The sequence below is a fragment of the Culicoides brevitarsis genome, chromosome 1 (assembly GCF_036172545.1).
Source record: "Culicoides brevitarsis isolate CSIRO-B50_1 chromosome 1, AGI_CSIRO_Cbre_v1, whole genome shotgun sequence".
NCBI classification, from domain to species: domain Eukaryota; kingdom Metazoa; phylum Arthropoda; class Insecta; order Diptera; family Ceratopogonidae; genus Culicoides; species Culicoides brevitarsis.
Window position 1 is genome coordinate 12,098,516 of NC_087085.1, and position 21,084 is coordinate 12,119,599.

General features: G+C 24.3%; 1 protein-coding gene across 4 annotated transcripts in view; it reads left to right on the plus strand.

Moving 5' to 3' along the window:
• Nucleotides 1-6,007: 6,007 nt before the first annotated feature.
• LOC134827467 (fat-like cadherin-related tumor suppressor homolog) overlaps nucleotides 6,008-21,084 on the plus strand; it is a 174,424-nt gene continuing 159,347 nt past the window's right edge. For all 4 annotated transcript variants that reach the window (XM_063840117.1, XM_063840118.1, XM_063840119.1 and 1 more), the window contains exon 1: nucleotides 6,008-6,172. The gene's annotated coding sequence lies outside the window, so the exon portion shown is untranslated. The remainder of the gene's footprint in view (nucleotides 6,173-21,084) is intronic.

The window sequence follows — 21,084 nt, forward strand, 5'->3', positions numbered from 1 at the left end:
AATTTCTAATTTTAATTATTTTGTAAATTTTAACTCTTCTAATAACTCAAAATAAAACAATAAATAAATAAAGATGAAAATTTTATCATAAATTGCTTCTTCTGGAAATCCATTTAGAAAACAGGAATTTTCATCAAAACTAAAGAAGATTTTCCTCGAATCTCGTTTGCGTAAAGAAATGCATTTCTCACGAAAACAACTCTTAATGCCTCAACACTTTTCCACGAAGTCATCAGTGGCTTCATTTTGCTCCAACTCGTCTAAAACAATGCCAGGCGCAAGGAAACTTGTCTCGCTCAAAACCATTATAAATATGATATATTTAAAGAAAATTTAATACCCATATTTCCTGTGCGTGCGCCCTGTAACGTAGCTCTCATTTGTTGTTCGTTTCATGATTCATTAGCTTTATGCAAACACTCACATGCCACGCGGCATAACCAAGCATAACAGCAGAAGCAGCATCATCATCATCATATATTTGATAAACTGAAATGTTAATTTTAGCCATTTATATGTGCTTTATGTGTTGTTAGCTTTAGCAGAAGCTAGACTCCTAGAAAATACATTGATATTTAAACAGTGAATGAATACACAAAACAGGAAGGTAATAATACTAAATCAATATGTGCGTCTCTCTCTCTGTTTGTTCTGGCTTAGATATTTCGGGATAAAGCTTCTGGGAATTTTATAGTGCCGTTTCTCGATATATTTTAAAAGCTTAAAAGTAATCAGAGATAATAATTTGAGTAAAACTAAACACACAGAATATTTAATATGGAAATTTTCTCCGAAAATGCACAAGGAGAAAAATTTATAAGCCAATTTACACGAAATTACATAAAAAAGTTCTTTTTGTCTCGTAAATAGTTTCATCAAGTATGGCAGACGAGTCATCTGACACGCCGTTTTCTCGCAGCGACGAGCAACAAATGTAACAAACTCGCAATAAAAACTTTGGCAGAAAATATTTTCATCTGATTTTATGTTTGTCAAGCTGCTGGAATAGTCAAAAAGATATAAAAAAGTGTTGTACGTACAACTTCCTATTTAACGAATCGGTTTGTGTTTACAAAACTTTTTCGTCCCAGTGCATATTTTAAATTTTTAAAGTACTATTTACTCGACATTTGTCCCAGTTAGCATTTAAAATATTTGCCTCTATACAATTTCAAGCCAAATGCGCATTTAAAAACAATGACCCAATGCATATTTTAGGTCTTTAAATATTAGGCACTCTAAATTTGCCCCAGTTGACATTTTAAATTTTTTTGCCCAATGCAAATTTAAAAACTTTGACCTAAGGCACATTCAAGATTTTTGACCCAATGCACATTTTAAAAATTTGACCCAAAACACATTTGAAACTTTCGCCCCAAGTGACATTTAAATTTTTTTTTGTCCCAATGTACATTCAAGATTAATGTTCATGTAAAAACTTTAACCCAATGCAAATTCAGATTTTCGTCCCATCTTTACCCCAAATGACCCACATTTTTGACCCAATGCACTTTTAATCTTGCAATCAACATATTTCGTCCCAATACACATTTTCAGCTTCTAATCTTGCTTTCATTGACTTTAAATTTTGAATTCACAACTTCGCTTAAAGTTTACAGTTTCGTTAAATGGGAAGTTGTACGTAGGAATCTCCTATTTTTTTGCATGAAACGGAGATTTTTCTTACATTTCATCAAAGATTGAAGTTTTGTCTGGTATTTCATTTAATTTATCACCTTTTTATTGCAGCCAACGGAAAACTCTTTTTTTTCTTTCTTTTCTTTTTGGAGCAAGATGTTGTCGCAAGATGCTTGGAAAAATTTACAATTTTTTTTCTCATTTAAATATAAAACGTATGAAAAATATTTTATTTTTTTTTTCTCGGGTCTGATCAAAGCCAGAAGACAAACACAATTACTCATTTGACAACTTTTGCAAACAAAAATTTGATTCGTTTTTACCCAATTTTCTGGATAAACGAAAGTTGAAGTCTTTCAAAAAAATTCACACACACAAAACTTATCTTCGGGCAACGAATTTTTCCTTTTCCTCCACTATTATGGGAAATTTTATTTTATTTTTCCGCAAATTTTTTCCTCGCACACACACAGAGCAGTAACAAAAGAAAAGTTTTTTTTTCTCGCCACATATTATCAATTGTCACAAGTTTGCTGGCTTTGAATTTAGTGACTTGCAAAAAAAAAAGTTTTTTATGCAATGACAGACATTTTGATAAAAAGACAACAAAAAATTCGTATTGAAGCGAAAAAGGTGCAAATTGTTGAGAATGATGAAAAATCATGCGAAATAAAGTATTTTTTAAAAAAATTAACGTTAAAATTGTCAAACATAACTAAGACCACTTGAAAGCTAACATAACAAGAAAACTTTGAAAAAAAATAAGAATAATGAGAAATAAAAACTTTTCCAGATTTTTTTTTCGTGCATCCGTTTAAAAAAACATGCTGTTGCAACTTATTGCAGCAACAACAATTCAACTTGTTTTGAATGCAATTTCATTTGGATAAAAAATAAGAATAAAAAATGTTTTGTATTATTTATGCTGAAATTTTTGTGCATCAACTCTGCATTCCCTTCAACATTTGTAAGCAACGAGCATTACTGGAGAGATATTTTTCTTGCTTTTTTCTTGATTATTTGCATTTTACTTTATTTTTTTTTTTTGCAAAAAAAAAAGTTTTTATTTTCAACTGATATCAAATTCTCACACAACTTATGTTAAAGACAGAGCAAGAAAAATAATTTACACAACCGTAGGATACAAATTTTCTATAAATATATTTTTTTGTGAGCTTTCTCACAATTTTATACAAATACTACATAAATAAATAAATAAAAGGCGAAACAAAACGCTAAGATTTAACAACAACAACAACAAGAAAAAAAAGTAGTGGCAGGCACAAGAAAAATGAGAGAGGAAGCAGAAATGTGCAGCAGTAAAAGTTGTTTTAAGTGAATTGCATTGAAATTTATTAGAAAAAGTTTGTTCAGCAACTTTTTTTCAGTACAAATTTTCGGAAGTGCTCATTTATTTAAAAACAGCGAAAAAAAAATTTGTATCAGTGTCTAATAATCAAGAAAATTGCTACAATTTATGCGAGACGAAAAATAATTTATGACTTGCACAAAAAAAAAAAAAATTATTGGAAAAATTGAATATTAACCCGATCATGTGCAAGACTTTTGTACTGCTCTACATTATTCACCTCAGTCATGTTTTTATCATAAATCCTTATCGATTACAGATATTCTAATCATGTCTTATCCTTTTGCCACTACTGCTCTGCTACTATTTTATTTGCATACAAATGATGGTTTTTCATGAGAAAGTAGAGTAAAGAGTAATCGAAGAAAGAGATCAAATTAAAAGGTACGTATTGATAAAAGGTGAAATGATGTATAATGGATAACATTGTATCATGCATAAGAGGTTTTAATTTAAATTGAATTATATTTAGACACGTTGCTCGTATTTGAAGAAAAGGATATGGAAAAGTCGTCTTATGGTGTGTAAAGAGGATATTTTATTTGAAAGGAGCTCAAAAGGAGAGAGATTGTTCAAAATTGTTTAATAAGTGCAACAAATTGGATAGGATCTTTTGTAAATAAAAGATATTACTATTATTAGATTCTCCAATGTTCATATGGTTTTATTAAAGTTTGAATAAATATGTCGAAAGTAAAGTTTTACTTTAATAAGAAATTTAATTGAAATTGGTACTTTAAAAAATTTGTTAAGTAAGAATTAATAATTAATTTATATTGATTAAATTATTAATTATTTAATTTTTAAATAAATTAAATTAAATTAATTAATTAAAAAAAAATTAAAGAAAATTATTTCAAGAAAATCGTTTATAAAAAAAATATAAAATAATTTTATCTAAAATTAATTTAATTAACAACAATAAATTATTCATAATTTAAAATATTTTCTATCAAAAAAAATCATTAAAAAATTGTAAAAAAAATAATTAAAAATAATAAAAAAAATATATATTTTAAAAATATTTAATAAGATTAATTAAGAAAGAAGTTAAGTTGAAATGGAATAAAAATCCAATAAAAAATATATTTTTTTATTAATTAATTTTAATATTTTTAAAAATATTTAAAAAAATATTAAAAAACATAATAAAATACTTAAAAAAATATTGTTAAAAAAATTTAAAAATTAATTTACAAAAAAATATATTTTATGTAAAAATATATATTTTTTAATCAAATTTAAAAATTTTATATTTTAATTGCGAGAAATTTTTTAATTAAACAAAAAGCCTATATTTTTTAATTTCTTAATTTTTGTGTTTTTTATTCGTAAAAAAATTGAGAGACTATTTATTTATAATTAAAAAAATTAAAAATAAATAATTTTAAAAAAATTAAGAGCAAAATTCACAAAAAATATTATATTATTATTATTTTATTATTTTTGATATTTAATATATATTTTTCATATATAATTTATATATTTTTTTTTATATATTTTAATATATACCACAAATATTTTTTTATTTTCTTCAATTTTCAGTCTCTAACACTACCTCAACAAACACACAAATACACAGAATACCGGCTCTGGAACGAAAAACACTGGAATCTAACCATATGATCCTATAGACACAGAGAATATCTGATCCCAGTGCGAAACGCCAGACCAACACAAAAATATTTCACACAAACACACGCAAATCGGTTATGTTTCATTTTCCACATCGCACACACATTGAAACAAAAATGCTGTCTCTGCCTGCATGTATTTGTGAAAACTGAAAATCAGTTTGCCGTTCACTTTATTCGTGTGAAGTTGTGACGAAATTTCGATGCGCGCTTTTTAAAAATCGTTATCCGCGTTATTATTATGGATTAATTGGATAAAAAATAGAAAAAAAAAGAATTAACGTGCAAACGAAAAAAATTAAAATTAAACGAACAAAAATCGAAATACTTGAAGATTGAATTAAAAAATTAATTATTTATCGACTGAAAATTATTTTGTGTAACAATTATCATTAAAATTATTTTCAAACTCATTATTTGTTATTATATCAAAAAAATAATAAATAACACCGAAGGCACAAAAATTCTTGGAAAAAATCAAAGAAATAAGTGAAAAGGAAGAAAAATACAAAAAAAACTCTTTTTTTTTCGCTTCATTCGTTCTTCAGTCACTTACTCAACAGAATACCTGTCCCTGAAGGTATTTTTTATGATAAAAAAAAATTCTGTGTTAAAGTGAAGCACTTACAAAAATTATTCACGAGCAAAACTGAACGTGCTTTAAGTGTGGCTGGATAATCATCATTAATTTTTTTTTTGTGTTGTGTCTCGTTTCTCGCGCAATAAAAACGAAAAAAAAAAATTAATAATTAATATTTTTATTTGAAAACTATTAAAAGTTATTAAAAAATATAATTATTTCTTTGTTCCTTCGCTCGGTTCAGTCATATGTGAAGAAGAAAGACTAGCCAGTGAGAATCCACAAGGGCAAAGTTTTATGAAAGAAAAAAAAAATAAATAAATATAAACGTATACCGGTTCTGCATCTTCATTTTTTGCTGGTGTTGTATTTTTATAGTACATAATACACAACAAATCATTATTATTATTTTTTCACCGTACATACAAACTGGATCCGTTATTAATTCCGTGAAATAGTGTCTGTCTGCTGTGCAAGCAAAAGTTATACAGCTTTATATAATGATATGTAATAATCATAATAAATAGAAGTTGGAGAGAAAAATAATAAAATACAGAAGGAAGAAATAAATAAATAATAAAAAAATATATATAAAGGTATACAAATAATAAAAAGAGAAAAAAAAATAAATAAAGAATTGTATACATCATCATCAACATTGCATTGAAGGTGCATCTTGAAAATATTTCTTACAAATATTAATAGAAAAAAAAAATTATAATAAAAAAATCTGAATAAAATTGTGTGTAAAAAAATAAAAAAAAATTAAATTAGTGTAATAATAAAAAGATTACCACAAGTAAAAAAAAAATTATTATAAAAAAAAATAAAAAAAAAATAAAAATCAAATATTATTAGCTAAATTGAAGTGAAAAAATAAATGCTATTTAAAATAATCAAAATTATTGGAAATTCAACAACGTCTTCTACAATGTACGCCAGATTTTAAAGGTAAAAATTTTTTTAATACAAAAAAAAAAATTAAATAGGGATAAAAAGTGCATAAATTTAATAGAGAGGGATTGTCATTGTGAGAAAATATTTTTTTTATGTGTGTGATTTTTTTTTTTGAATTAAATATCCAGCAGACATAATTACAGAGAAAATCTGATAATAATTAAGATTTGATAAAATTACATCCCATTTAAGTAAATAACGTAATTATTACTTGAAACGTGACACTTTTCCAAGTTTGTCGAAGTGTGAAAATCAATTACACAGAAATCCAAGACAATTAAAATTTATAATAATAATTATTTATTATTATTATTATTTATTATTTCTGTTACAATTTTGTATGTGAGTAAAAACTAGCGAATTATTTCACACCTCGATGAGTTTCTTATCATCATTATTATCAGTTTACATTCCAGTGAATTTTAAATTCCATCGAGTTAATTCGTGTTAGATTCGCATTAAATAACTTTAAGTTGTGTTTATAAATTTTATAAATAAATTTTTGCTTATTTGCGTAATTAATTGAAAAAAACTTCAATGAAATTAAAAATAATGTTTTTAATAAATTTTATAAATATTTTAAAAAAATATTAATTACAAAAAATTCCTTTAATTTTTTTTTCGATTTTTTTTATGAAAAAAAGTCATGTTGTTATTAACATAAATAAAGGTATAAAAAAATTATTCTGTAATTTATTTCGCAACATGAAACAACTCTTTCTAGCAAAAATTCAATCTTGCTGTGAATCTGCGACGATGATGCAGAGCGCACACAAACACATTCATAAAATAGTAATAATAACGTGCCTTGTTTGGTATTTATTATATTCAACTTTTTTTTTGCTGCCTCGTTTCATTCATGCGTCGACACACGTACAGCAAAAAAAAATAAGTGTAATAATAAAATAAAAAGAGCCGGCTGCACATATTATTATATTGCATCGTCTGTAAAAAGAAATTCTTGCATTATTCTACGAAAGTATTAGTAATGGAGTTTTTTTTTGTATGTGTGTAAGTTGTTTGCATGGAAGATTATGTTTAAACTGATGATGAAACATGAATTCCGAATGAATGCAATAAACTGAGCCGAGAACATGGCAAGAAGCAGGAGTAAATGTATTAAAATATTAAAAATACCTCATCAAAATTGTTATTACCTTTATAAATAAACTACGATAATAACTTTTATGATGCATGTATGTTGGTATTTTCTGCTTGAAAGAGCTCAAGTTATTTCTTCTCCTCCTGTAAACTATGTTTTAGTACGTTTATTATGCTAAATTTATTGCAAACTTGACAAGTTTTATGCAAAAAATCATGACTTATTGTTATTCTAATGATATAATAATAATAAACAGCGCCAATGTTTGCACTAATAAACTTGACTTATATTATACCAATACCGTAAAGTTGATAATTCTAATAGAAAAAAAAACTTGAAATTCAAATTTAAAAGAAAAATGTAGATAAATTAAGAAAAATTAATTTTAAAGTTAAAAGAACAGAATTTCTTTTTAATTTTTATTAAAATCAAATTTTAAATTTATTTTAATTTTAATTAAATTTTAATATTTTTTATAAATTATTAATAAAATTTTATTTTAATTAAAAAAATTGTTTTCTAATTTTTATTTTTAATTTTTTTTATAAATTTTAATTTTTTAATATTAATAAAATTAATTTTTAAATTAAATTTAATAATATTTTTTTTGTATCTTTAATTTTTAAAATTCTTATTAATTTTATTTTTATTAATTTTTTAAATAAAAATATATGAAAATACAAAATAAGTTGAAATTTCAAAATTTTCAGAAAAATATTTTAAAAAATAAGAATTTGAAACAAAAAATGTTAAAAGAATAAACTTAAATTTTTATTTTCTTCAAAAGAACAGATTTTTAAATTTTTTCAGAATTATATACTTTACGGTAATATAATAATAATAGTCAATCAATCGCTCGTTGCAAGTCAATCACCCTTTCGCAATGTTCTATAATTAATTTACAGACATAGAGACAACCATTCCTTTATTGATTGCCAATTCGCTGCTATTATTAAACGCATTATTAATAAATAAACCAAAAATATGATGATGATGAGGATCAATAATAATAATTCGTATACCCATTTGGCATATTTTTAATATTTTATTACTCACCATGAGATATATTATTGAAATCATTCAGGTTTTTGTTGTTATGCTTGTTATATATGTTTATACAAAAACACGTCTCATGTTATCTTCGATCCAGTAATGTTGTATATTATATATGTATAAATATAATAATAGCGATAATGTTCGATGCACGACTAACCGTACATCGTTTCGTTTCAATTTCAATGAATTTTAAATAAGTCGCGAACTGTCTATTTTATTTATTTGTACACAATACCAACATATATATTGCACACATACACGCTAAAAAGGGTTATATAGATGTTATATGTTGAGAATAATAATAATAATAATAGGTAAACCAAATAAAGAGCGCGAGTTAAAACGTGTTTTTTCGACGTGGTGTGGCATGGCAAGTACATAAAAGTGTTATCGCGGGTACGGTTCAGCACGGCGGCGCTATTTAGAATTTTTCGTCGTGTTTTTGTCATAGACATTATTAAATACATTATTTTAAGGTATAGATTTCATTCAGAAAATCAAAGTTTGTTTTGTTGTGTAAATTATTGTTTTTATTTTATTTTATTTGTGTGTGATCGCACACAGGAAATGTATATTTGAACTTTGCAGTATTATACATGAACTAGACCGCGTTGTCGTGTAATCGATATGGCAATGACGGAGAAAGGTTTTAACGATTTTTGTTTTATTTTTAATTTCCGATGAAATTATTTGTAAAAATTAACGTTTAAAACGGAAGAAAAATGTTTGAGTTTTATGCATCAATGAATCCCTTTAAGTGTTTTACATGCAAAAAAGAAATTTTTTAAAATTTTTTTTTATATTAGATTATTTTGAAAAGCTAAATATTTTTAAAAAAATTAAAAATAAATTAAATTATAAAAAAATTAATTAAAAAATTAATTTTTTTTTGAAAAATTTTCTTCAAATAAAATTTTAAAAAATTAAATAAAAATAATTAATTATAGTTATTATCAATTTATAATTAAATTATATTTTTATTTTTAATTATTATATTATTTTTAAAATTATTTATTTTTTTTTTACTATTTTTAATAAAAATAATTATTTTAAAAATATTTTTTTAGAAAAATCTCTGACAAAGAATTAAAAATAATTATTAATTTGCTAAAAAATACATTTTTTTAGAGTTTTTATCATTTTTTTATAATTTTCTAGTTAAAAAAAAAATTAAATTTATTTATTAATTTTTAAAAATTTAAAAAATAAAATTTAAAAATAAATTTAATTTTTTTAATTTTTTTCATCGTTTTTCGACCGACTTGGAAAGGGATATTGCATTTTTTTCTCGATACCCGAAGAAATTCCGGTATAAAAAATTTTTTAATAAAAAAATAAATAACAAAGGTCATGCAAATATTTCTTATAGACGAAAAGAAAGGCATTCGTTGGGTCGTGATTTGCTCTTGTTATTGTTGTTGAACCCACCTCAGCGTGATCTGATCCTATTTTAATTCAAATTTAAATTCATTCATTCATTAAAAAAAATTTTTTTTTTCATTATTTCATTTTTTTATAAGCAAATCTCTCTTTTTTATCTGTTAATATTTTAATTGAACATAGACAACAATATGTACAAAAAATTACAATTGAAGCCAAATCGAGGGAATTCTCGGGAATTGAATGAACAGAAAAAAAGAGGTAACACACCTTTATTCATTGATTAATTCCACGCATGGCAAGCACGTTTTGCATTCTTTTGATTATAAATTTATTTATTTTTTTCCAATCGTCTCCCCACATTCCGAGAAATTCCTTCGTATGAAAAAAAATTCAATGCGATTTCTTTTTCAATTGAATTCAAGAAATAATATAAAAAAATAAAAATAGAAGAGACACAAAAAAAAAAAATGCAAAAGGAATGATAATCAAATTATGCTAATTGTAATTGAAATTGAATTAAATGAGGAAAAAAATTGTGAATCTATAAATAAATACTTAATTGAACAAAACCAAAATCGAATAAAAATAAAAAAAAATCCAATAATAATGAAAAAGAGGAGGAACGACCAACAGAACCAATTAAATCAAATTATGGTCTCACAGAGCAAAGTTTAGAATTTTTTTTTATAATTGTTATTTTTCTTAAGCAGTTGTGCGATTTAATCAATCTTTTCTTATTAAACAAGTAAAGAATTGTTGTGTGAAACTAAACACATTAAAAAATTAAATACCAAGCAAAAAATCGTTTTCTTTCATAAAAAATTTCTATAAACGCTTATCTTTGTTTCTTTTAAAGTACTTTTCAAAGCGCGACCAAATAATCGCCCAACTAGTCATAAATTAAACATTTTTATTGCGTTTGTTTGTAAACTGTAACTTATTTAAACAAAAAAAATAAATAAAATTATAGCAATAAAGCAAATCATGATCAATATTGCCATTATTCGCACATAAAGACCCAACAATGACTTAATAATTTTTTTTTGCTTCTAAATTTAGACTTGACTCTTGTCTGGTTGGTCAGGGATTTACGAAGACGGAGAATAAAAACCGCAATAAAATATAACATCATTAATTTCAATTTTTTAACAGTTAAGAATGAAATACTAACTTTTTATTTTTTCGGTCTTTGTGTTTAATTTTTTTTATAATGTTGTTTATTTTCGTTTTTCCTTTAAAGTTTTATTTTCTTTTATTTTGTTTATTATGCGGAGAAAAATAAGTCGGTCGAGTGTAAATACAGAAAATTAGCTGGAAATTCAGAAGTAAATAAAATTTATTTATTTTTATTTATTTATTATTAAATGTTCCGTTAAATAAAATTAAAAAAAAAATTTAAGAAAATTCTTTTGAAGTAATTATATCGGTTAAAAATAATTAATAATAAATTTTAATCGAATTAAGGTCATCAGTAAATATTTTGCAGTGTCATTTGATGACTTAAAATCGATCAAAAACCGATATTTGACCGTGGCAAATGACAACACGTCGTGTAATTTTTCACAATTTCTTGAAAGATTTAATGTTCTTCGAAATTGTTGTTTGTACGTGCACGAATTTCATTGTTTTTGTGTACAAGAAGCAAGAGAAAACTTGACATTTTTGAAAAAATAAAGAAAATTGCTCTTGTGTGTTTTTCTAATATAAAAAAAAAATAAAAAAATTGTAGAGCGTGCTGCTCTAATGTAACTTTTTTTTTATTTTTTTAAACGATTTCACGATACATATTCATTCATTCATTTGAGCTCAGTAAAAGGACCGTAAAAAATGTTCGTATCATATAATAAATGTCAAAATAAATTTCTATTTTATTTGAATTGTTTTCATTTCTAAGAGACAATAAAAATGGCAACAGAATGAATTTATGTACCGCCACACGATCTTGATTACTCTCTCCCGTATCACGTACTAAAGAGCAACTGATAGGAGGCCAAGTGATACAATTTTCATACATATATGAGTAAAATGAATGACAATAAATGTCGCACAGTGCTTTAGACTAAATGGAGTTTTACGTTCCATTCTTATAATTTTTTTTTTCTTTATTTTTATAACGAAACGAACGAAAAGTCATTACAACTTGACAATATCATTTTTATTGTTATTATTGTGGTTTTCCGAGAGATCGTCGTTACTTTACTGCAGATCAACAGCAATAAAAAATAATAAAAATAATGTTTAATGGTAAAATATACAAAGCACTTTCTTTATTTTTTTTTTCGTATTTTTTTTAGTAAGTAAGTAATATGTCCACCCGCTAACTTCATATTTCATTTTATACGACCACTTAGTTTGCGACGACATAAAAAAATGTAATTTCCGTCAACACTTTAATCGAGCATCAGCGACACTGAATCAATGCAGTTTGAATAAAATAATGATAATAATAAAAATTATCATAAAATTAACTTCTGTTGAATTTAATTTTTATTTTTAATGATAAGGGCGTTTATTTATTATTATTATTATTTTTATTAAAAAAAGAAAAAAAAATCAGTTAACATCGAAAATTAAGTCACAAAAGGATTTTAATTAAAAAAAAAATTTTTAAATAATTTAAATACTGCAATAATATTATTTTAATCGGTAGATACATAAATCAAAGTGTATCGAAAAAAAATAAAAAAAAGATTGTAAAAAATTCACTGCAATATTCTTCGAGTAATTATTTATATTCGGACCAAATTAAAAAAAAAATTTTTGTGTGTGTAATAATAAATTTTTATATTAAATAACTCGAAAGTAATAATTTATATATATATTTTACATATTTTTTTTTATCGTTTCTCCCGTAACAACTTTAGTATATATTAAAAAAATGTTAAAATATTACATTGTTATCAATGTTCAAATAAAAAAAAATATATTTTATGTAGTATCAATTTCGAACATTTTTAAAAATTTTAAATAAACAAAATTGTGTTTATTAAGATATCGGACAGTTATTTCATTTTTATTATGTACTTTGTGGAACATCATAAATCATAATAAATACATAATCTTGTTTAACGGATTTTTCCCTTTACTTTTTTTTTATTTTCTTATAAATATGTGGCGAGGAGTGTCTTAAAATATAAAGAAAGTTTATTGAAAAAGTACGTGATGGGATTAGATCCCTTTTGTTTTTATATACATAAAAATTATCTTTTTAAGGAAATTGTTTTAGATTATAAATTATATATATTTAGAAGAAGAGGGTAATTTTGTTCATATTTATAACTTTTACATATGTTGAACGTAATCAACTTTGACCTTTGTACTACATAATAAATTATTGATTTTGTTTCTAATCCTTTAATGTTACAATTTTAAACATTTATCATAATATTTAAAGAGAAGCCTTATAATGGTGTCCCTGACACGTTCAAAATCATTAAAAAAAAAGATTTATTTTTTTTTAAATTACAAGGAAATTGGAATTTTTATGTAAAAATATTTATGTTAAAAATTAAAATATATTTTTTTATTATTATTATTTTAAATAATAATTTTGATATCAATAATTCCCTGGAAAACATCAAATTTCCATATCAAACATTATCTCGTGTAAAAATTCATAAAAAAAAATTGTTTATGAATAAAAAAAGCAAACAATCATAAAAATAATCAATTTTTAATCTGATTACCCTTTGTGGCATGTTTTCATATAGAAAAATTGTATAAAAATGTAAATTGAATAATTCGCTCGTCTCTCGTTCTTTTTCATATTTTTCTGTAGTGACCATGTAGTGAAATTTCTGTATAAAATTGATTGAAAAAAAAATCCCCTGTGTCCACATTACGTAATTTATATGCAAAAATATGTTGTAAAAAGCAATCAGATCGATACTTACCCATTTATTACTTTTGAATTTCCTGCGTTAAAGCGACCAAAGTTGCGCCATGCAAATCCAATTACTTCCATTCTGTGAGCGCCATGGTCAATGCGGAATGAAATGGACAGACATTCCATTTATAATTTAATTGTGCCTGATTGACATTTGATACTGGCTGGTTTTTTATTTTTTTTTTCGATTTTTATTTTTTTTTTATAAACAAAAGTTTTCTGCTAAATGTCATGATCATTATCATATTCTATTGTGTGTGCGAGTCTCGGTTTGGCTTGTGTTGAGTCATTAAAGCCGATAATGTTTCGAAAATGAAGAATAGCAATAAAAAACTAACGCGCGTTCAAAGAACCATGAATTTGATACTTTTGCCTATTTTTGGGTGCGTAATGAGACGTTTTATGTTGAAGAAAAAAAATTCGTTATGAAATGATGAACTCACTCTTTGCCTCGAGTTGAGTTAATTATCTCCATCTACCGCATGAAAGAACTGTTTAATCAGTTAGAGTGGCGTTAATATCTTATGAAAACAGAAACATTTTTTTTGTACCTCCCGATGGAGCAGGTATACAAATATATATTTATAAATAAAAAAAATAAAACAGATAAGAGAATCACGATAACTCTCGGAATGCTTAACAAAACAAAAGATTATGAAGAAATTTATTGCCACTTTGTCCATTCTTCTTATCCATTTTTTATTTACTTTTTTTTTCGTTTGTATGAGTGAGAGAGTCTAACAATGGAGACATTCTCTTTTTTTCTGCTGAAGAACAGTTTTCAACGCCATGCTTTGAACAATAGAGTTGTTTCTCAAAAGAAAAAATAAAAAACACATTTTTAACTATTTTTTCGGGGTTTTTTTTTCAAGAGAATGCAACAAGAAAAATATTGTGCATATTATCCTGTTAGAAGAGTCAGATATTTTTCAAGTACCGTAATGAAAATAATATTAAAAGAAAAAAAATTAAATAAAAATTAAAAGGAAAAATGTAGATAAATTAAGAGAAGTTTAAAATTAAAAGAAAAAATTTCTCTTACATTTTTTTACGTTTATTCAATTTATTTTAATTATATATTAGTTTTATTTATTTTTAATTAATTAATTAGCTTTAATAAAATTAAATTTCATTTTATATTTAATAATTTTTTTTGAATTTATACATTTTTTTAAATTTTTATTAATTTTTTATTAATTTTAATAAAATAAATTTTTTTTTGAATTTAATATTTTTTTAAAATTTTTAATAATTTTTAATTAATTTTAATAAAATTAAATTTTATTTTGAATTTAATAATTTTTTTTTTAATTTTTATTAACTTTTAATTAATTTTGATAAAATTTTTTAATAAAATAAAATATGTATTGAACATAAAATTTTTTTTTTGAATTTATAATTTTTTTTTATTTTTATTAATTTTAATTTTTAAAATAAAAATATGTAAAAATACAAAATTAGTTAAAATTTAAAACTTTTCTTTATAAAATTTTAAAAAATTAGAATTTAAAAAAAAATAAAATAGCAAATTTTAATATTTTTTTTTATTAAGAGAACAAATATTTAATTTCTCTTAAAATTATCTACTTTACGGTATTCTTTAAAAACAAAATCTAGCAAGTCAGATTTTTTTCAAGTATTGTCTTTAATGCTTTCATTTCAAGAGAAAACTTGAAAAATATCCTTCCTATTATTCGATTTTTATGCATTTTTTTTAAATCCGCATTTAAATTAAACAACAAAATAGTAAATAAATCAGAAAAATATTCAACTGTAATTCCAGTTACCTGAATAAAAGAAAAAATTGCATAATTTGAATAAAAAGGCACTCTTTTTCTTTTATTCACTTTTGTATTTTACATTTAAAAAGTTTTGCTTTATAAAATGAAAAAAAAAAATATAAAAGAATAGTTTTATTCTTTAATTTTTTTTTGTGAGCGTATTTTTCTTTATTTTAAAGAAAAAATGAAATTATTGCGAAAAAAGTTAAATAAAACGCAGTCCAATGGAAATTCAGAAAATTAAGAAAATATTTTTGTATATTTTTTTTTGTGTAAATAAAAGAAACACATTTTCTGCTACAGTTAACGAACTAACTAACTAAGTACTAAAAAATTATCATTCGTTTTAATTTTTCGTAACGTTAATAAATAATTGCATATAATTTGCATTTTTATTTTTTTTTACTTTTATTCGAGCGCCATGCTAATGTTGGCACATTTTTTCGCAGTTCTTTAATTTTTTCAGTCCACAGAATGGCGAAAAGTGTCTGCAACGCGAAAAAGAGAGTATTATAATTTTTATTTTAAATACTTTTTGTAATGTATATTCTTTAGTTACTTAACACTTTTTGCTGCTTGATAGTTTGCTTGTTTGCCTGCCAGAACGGGGTGTCTTTTAAGTGGATTTTAACTTTTTTTTTTTTCCTTGACTGACGTTTGAGTAAATAATCAGGAAAAGTAGAAGGAAATATCATTTTTTTTTGAATAATCAAGAAATAATGTACTACGAGCGACAACATTATATTCAAATGACTTTCTAATGACTCCGTGGAAAAATAACAAACGAGCGAAAATTATATATTTTGCCGTTCTGGCAACACTTTAATATTATTTATACGTTCCTGGTTTTTTTTTATTTTTTTTTTTAATATTAAGTTAATTGATTTTTCCCCTTTTTTATTATTTTCTTTAATTTTTTCATTCAAGCTTTAATTGCATATTGTTCTTTTCATTGGGAAGTCTGTTCCATCAATCTACTTCAAAAGCATCTTGCTTTGATTTTCTTTTAATGTGGTATTTTTTATGTCCTCCGTTATCTCTTAACTTTTCATTCTGTAAAAAAAAAAAAAAAAAAAAAATTAAGAAAGAATTTCGAGAGAAACAATCACCACTGAGAGTAACATCATTAAGTGAAGTAATAAACGTTTTTAAAGCTTTTTATTTTTTTGTATGTTATTTTTATTAATGGAAGTTGTTCATTATTATGAAAAAAGTATGTTTTACAAACAGAAACATGTCTCTTCTGATTTGATTTTAATTTTTTTTCTTCGTTGATGTTTTCCATATGGCCCACTTTTTTTGAAGAAAATATTTTTTTTTTATTTATTGTTTTAAAAAGATATTGATGCAGTCACTTAATGAATTTTTGTTTGTTTTGGGAAACATGAGTCATGTAATAGTAGATAAGATAGTTTTTCGCTTCAACTTACTCAATTTTAAACAAAAAAAATTTGATTTCATGCTTCGTTGAATTTTTTTTTTCATTTTTTCGTAAAAATCGAAACCTTTTTTTTGTGTCTCTACCAAAAATAATTTAATTTGGCTGTCAGTGCCTTACGTGCCTCGCTGTAAAATTGACACGAAACTCAATTTCAAGGTCCTGTAAATAAAACGGCATGGCACCCAAAAAAAGCAGCTGTTACATTATTACAGGACACAAAAAAAACCGTTTTAATAGCTTTTCTTTTAATAAATGAACCTAAATCAACATCGATCACTTTCGATATCGTGCCTAATTGAGGCCTAATTTGAGCGAAATGCAAAAAAAATATAATAAATTGCATTTCAATATTTATTAAACATAATGTTATCAACAAAAAACCCCTGTATATTGGTTGCTATGCCGCCAATAATTATACCAATTAAAATTTTAATGAACCTTTTTAATATATTTTAATAAATTACGTAAAGGCAATAAAGCTCGCTCATTCACTCAATCTGTTAATAATTAGTACATGCATAAAATTTTCCGTTCAATTGCCGAAAAGTATAAAAAATTAAATATTCGGGACACAAGTGGTACTTAATTGAAGTATAATAAGGTTGTTTTTTTTGTGTAAATGTAAAAAAAAAATATTAAACGAGGAACAGGACGACGATACTGTGATTAATGACGGGACATTTATTTTTAATAGCCAAAAAAATCGCGTAACTGCGAAAAAAAAGAGAAATGAATGATTAATGTCAAGAGCCAAACATGGGTCGTTATGATGTAATATATGATTTTTTTTCCTTTAAGACGCGTAAAAAAATATTCCCGTAGCATTAAAATCGATTTAGAACAGAAACCGCTGAATGTTCGGTATATAATTATAGTAATTTGAATTTAATTTAATGCTCGAACCGCCTGCTTGCTCCATGTCGTTGCCTCGCCTCGTGGAATGCATATTTAATTCCATTTATTTGCATGCAATTCCTGCGTATATATTTAACCTTAAAAACCACACCACGAAAGTGTGAGTGAGTTTTGTTACAGTTGCCTGCCTGTTTGTCTGTTGAGACCCGCCAACAGCGCAGTGACATGTAGCGAAACTGCATGCCGGCGCTTTTTTTTCGTTTGTGTTCGCCGTAAATGGCAGACTTTACGTGGTCGACATGAAAATTAAATAAAAAAAAAAATTAAAAAAAGTGACTAACGAACTAATGTTTAATTAAAAGTCGAACATTGCACATTATATTTACCTTATAATATTTATTATTATAATAATGACGCGTATTATTAATGGCTTTTGCTTCATTCACTCGTTTGATCACGTATAATGTGATGTTATGCATGTTGTGGTCGGTGATTGTATTATTACTTACTTGATGTTTAGTTTAGAATACTACATAAATTCTGAAACCGCATTTTGCCCCGCACACAACAAAAACACAGCACCACGCAGAGTAGCAGAGAGTCGATATATCAATATGTTTAATTATTTTTACCGTGTTTGACTTGTGCTTTTAATGAGGTTTTTGATGGTCAACTATTTGTCTGGCTAAAATTTATAGAAATAATTTTAAAATTATTTTTTGTATTTTATTAAAAAAAAATAAAATAAAATAAAATAAAATAAAAAAAAAAATAAATAAAAAAAATAAAATAAAAATAAAAAAATAAAATAAAATAAAATAAATTATTAAAAAATTAATTTTATTAATAAAAACTAAAAAAATAATTATTTTTAATTAAAAAATAAATTATTAAAAATTCCATTTATTCTAAAAATTTAAAATTAATTTTTTTTCATTAATAATTAATTAAAATTTTTTTTTTTTTTTTTTTTAATTTAATTTTTATATTGTGAAAAATTATTTATTATTTTTTTTTTTTTCAAAATTTAATTTAATTATTAAAAAAGTTTATGAAAAATTCAATTTATTCTAAAAAATTTGAAATTTATTTATTTTTTCATTAATAATTAATTAAATAATTTTTAATATTTTTTTTTTATAATTTAAAATAAATTAATTTTTATTCAAAATTAAAAAATTAAAAAATTTAAAATTTTTAATAAATAATCCAATGGAATTTATAAAGTTTTTCTTTATATTAATTTATGCGAACTAATGAATTAACGAATTGAATTAATTTAAAAAATTAAATTATTTTTTAGAAAAAATAAAAAAAAATAAAATAAAAATTCAAGATTTAGCATTTTTTATTTAAAAATTATATTCCTTAGCTAAGTAAAAATCCAGTAAAAATATATTTTTAAATAATTTAATTTTAATTTAATTTAATTTATTTTTTTTTTTTAAGTTTTCGTAATTTTTCAAATAATTTTTTTTGATAGCTAATTATTTAAAAAAAAAATTCATGCGAAAAAAATTGCAAAAATATTAGTATTTCAAATATTATTTTTTGCTCCAAAAAATAAAATAAAAATTAAACAGAAATAATATTTTTTCCGAAAAAAGGTAAAAATTATCAGAAAACACATATCTATGATCAAATAAAGAAAAAAAAATAAAACATTCGGACATCATATCACTTTTTAACAAGAATGAAACTCTAGAATTTCTCTTTTATTCATAAAAAACCCATTGATGATGGGTTTCTCTGATATTTTCTGTCCATTTCAAGAGATATCATGCACGATGATTATCTAAGCAAATAAAAGTGTACAAGTAGGTACCCTCTTTCCATAGAACCTGATACGATATGAAATGATAAAATTATACAGCAAAAAACTCCTTTGAAAAGCTCTCTCATGAGGTACAATGATATCGATGTTAAAAGGCATCTCAATGAATGTTCTCACATCGTTTGAATTTTACTTTGCTCCTCGGTTCATTGGACTCTTCCTCTTTGAATTTGATGTCTAAATGTATCAAATCAACAATTATTTGATGAAAACAAAATATTTTCCAAAGAGATGAAGAAAAAAAGGAAAAACGTATAAAAATTAGGCATAAAAGGTCAGTACATATTTGCTGAGTTACGAAAACGGAACGACGTAAAAATCAATTGGTTAAAAGTATCAAATTACGCATCCCTTTTAGACCGTACTTCAGATCCAACTGTTTATTTATGTACAATTTCAAGGTCAATCAATGATGAGAAAACCCGAAAAAAAAAATTTTTTTTCCAAGAATTTTTCGCCTTGAGACTCTAATCAACGGAATTAACAAAGTAATTAAACATTTGCTGCTTCACCACGCGACGGGCGATTGATTATTTAATTTATTATCAGAAATACATCATCATCCAATTAAACTTTTCTCTCTCTTTCGGTTACGGTACCCGACTAATTACATCGAACAAAAATTTCTCCGAAAACTTTGTTGCCGCTTAATCGTCTTACAAACAAAAGGTTAACGAATTTACATTCATTATCAGCATCCAAGGACCCGATTTAATCATTTTTTACTCGTCGAAACTTGTGCTTCAAACAAAAATATGCAAATCATTTTGTTACTTTTCCTTTATTTTGCTTTCCTCGAGCATTAACTACTTTTTAAGGAGGCATGAATGGAGATCAGCTGCCTCTGAATTTATTCACCAGACAAAATATAATTTATATTTTACCGAATATTTTACGGCCTTTGCCAATTAAGTGATTTGCTATATGTACGCACCCGTGCAAAAGTTGAAACGTTATGTTTCGGCTTAAAGACGAATAAAAAGGGACGTTCCATTCATTAAAGCGAACGAAGAAGAAGAAAGTTCAAAAGTAGGTTACGAAAATAAGGAAACTTTTTTTTTCTCGAATTTGGTCAAAAAGTGCAACTTTCCCATAATTCATGAATAATTTTGTGGGCGAAAAACGTTGCCGGAAATAATTATAATATCGAAACTTTCTTATTGAAACACAAAATTTCCCATGTTAATATTGGAAAATATTTAATAATTATTTGCTCTCGAAAATTCTATTATAACGCAAAATTATTTGGTTTCTAAGCAATTTTGTAGCATGCCACTCATTTGAGGAACGAAATAACTTTGCATGTAAATAAATATTGTGAGCATAAAATGGAAATTTATTGATGAAGAGCTTTTAGTTTGGTCTCTCGGAATCCAAAAAAGGAAACCAAAATATTAAATTTACATTAAAACTTTCAATAAATTGTAATTAAATTTGGTCAAACTAAACTTTTGCAAATTTTCCGGTCCGATCCTTCTACTCTGTACTAATACTTTGCATAAATTTGCTTACTTTTTGTGTTTTCGGAGTTGTAAGTAGATTTTGATGCTCTTGTCATTTTTCATCCG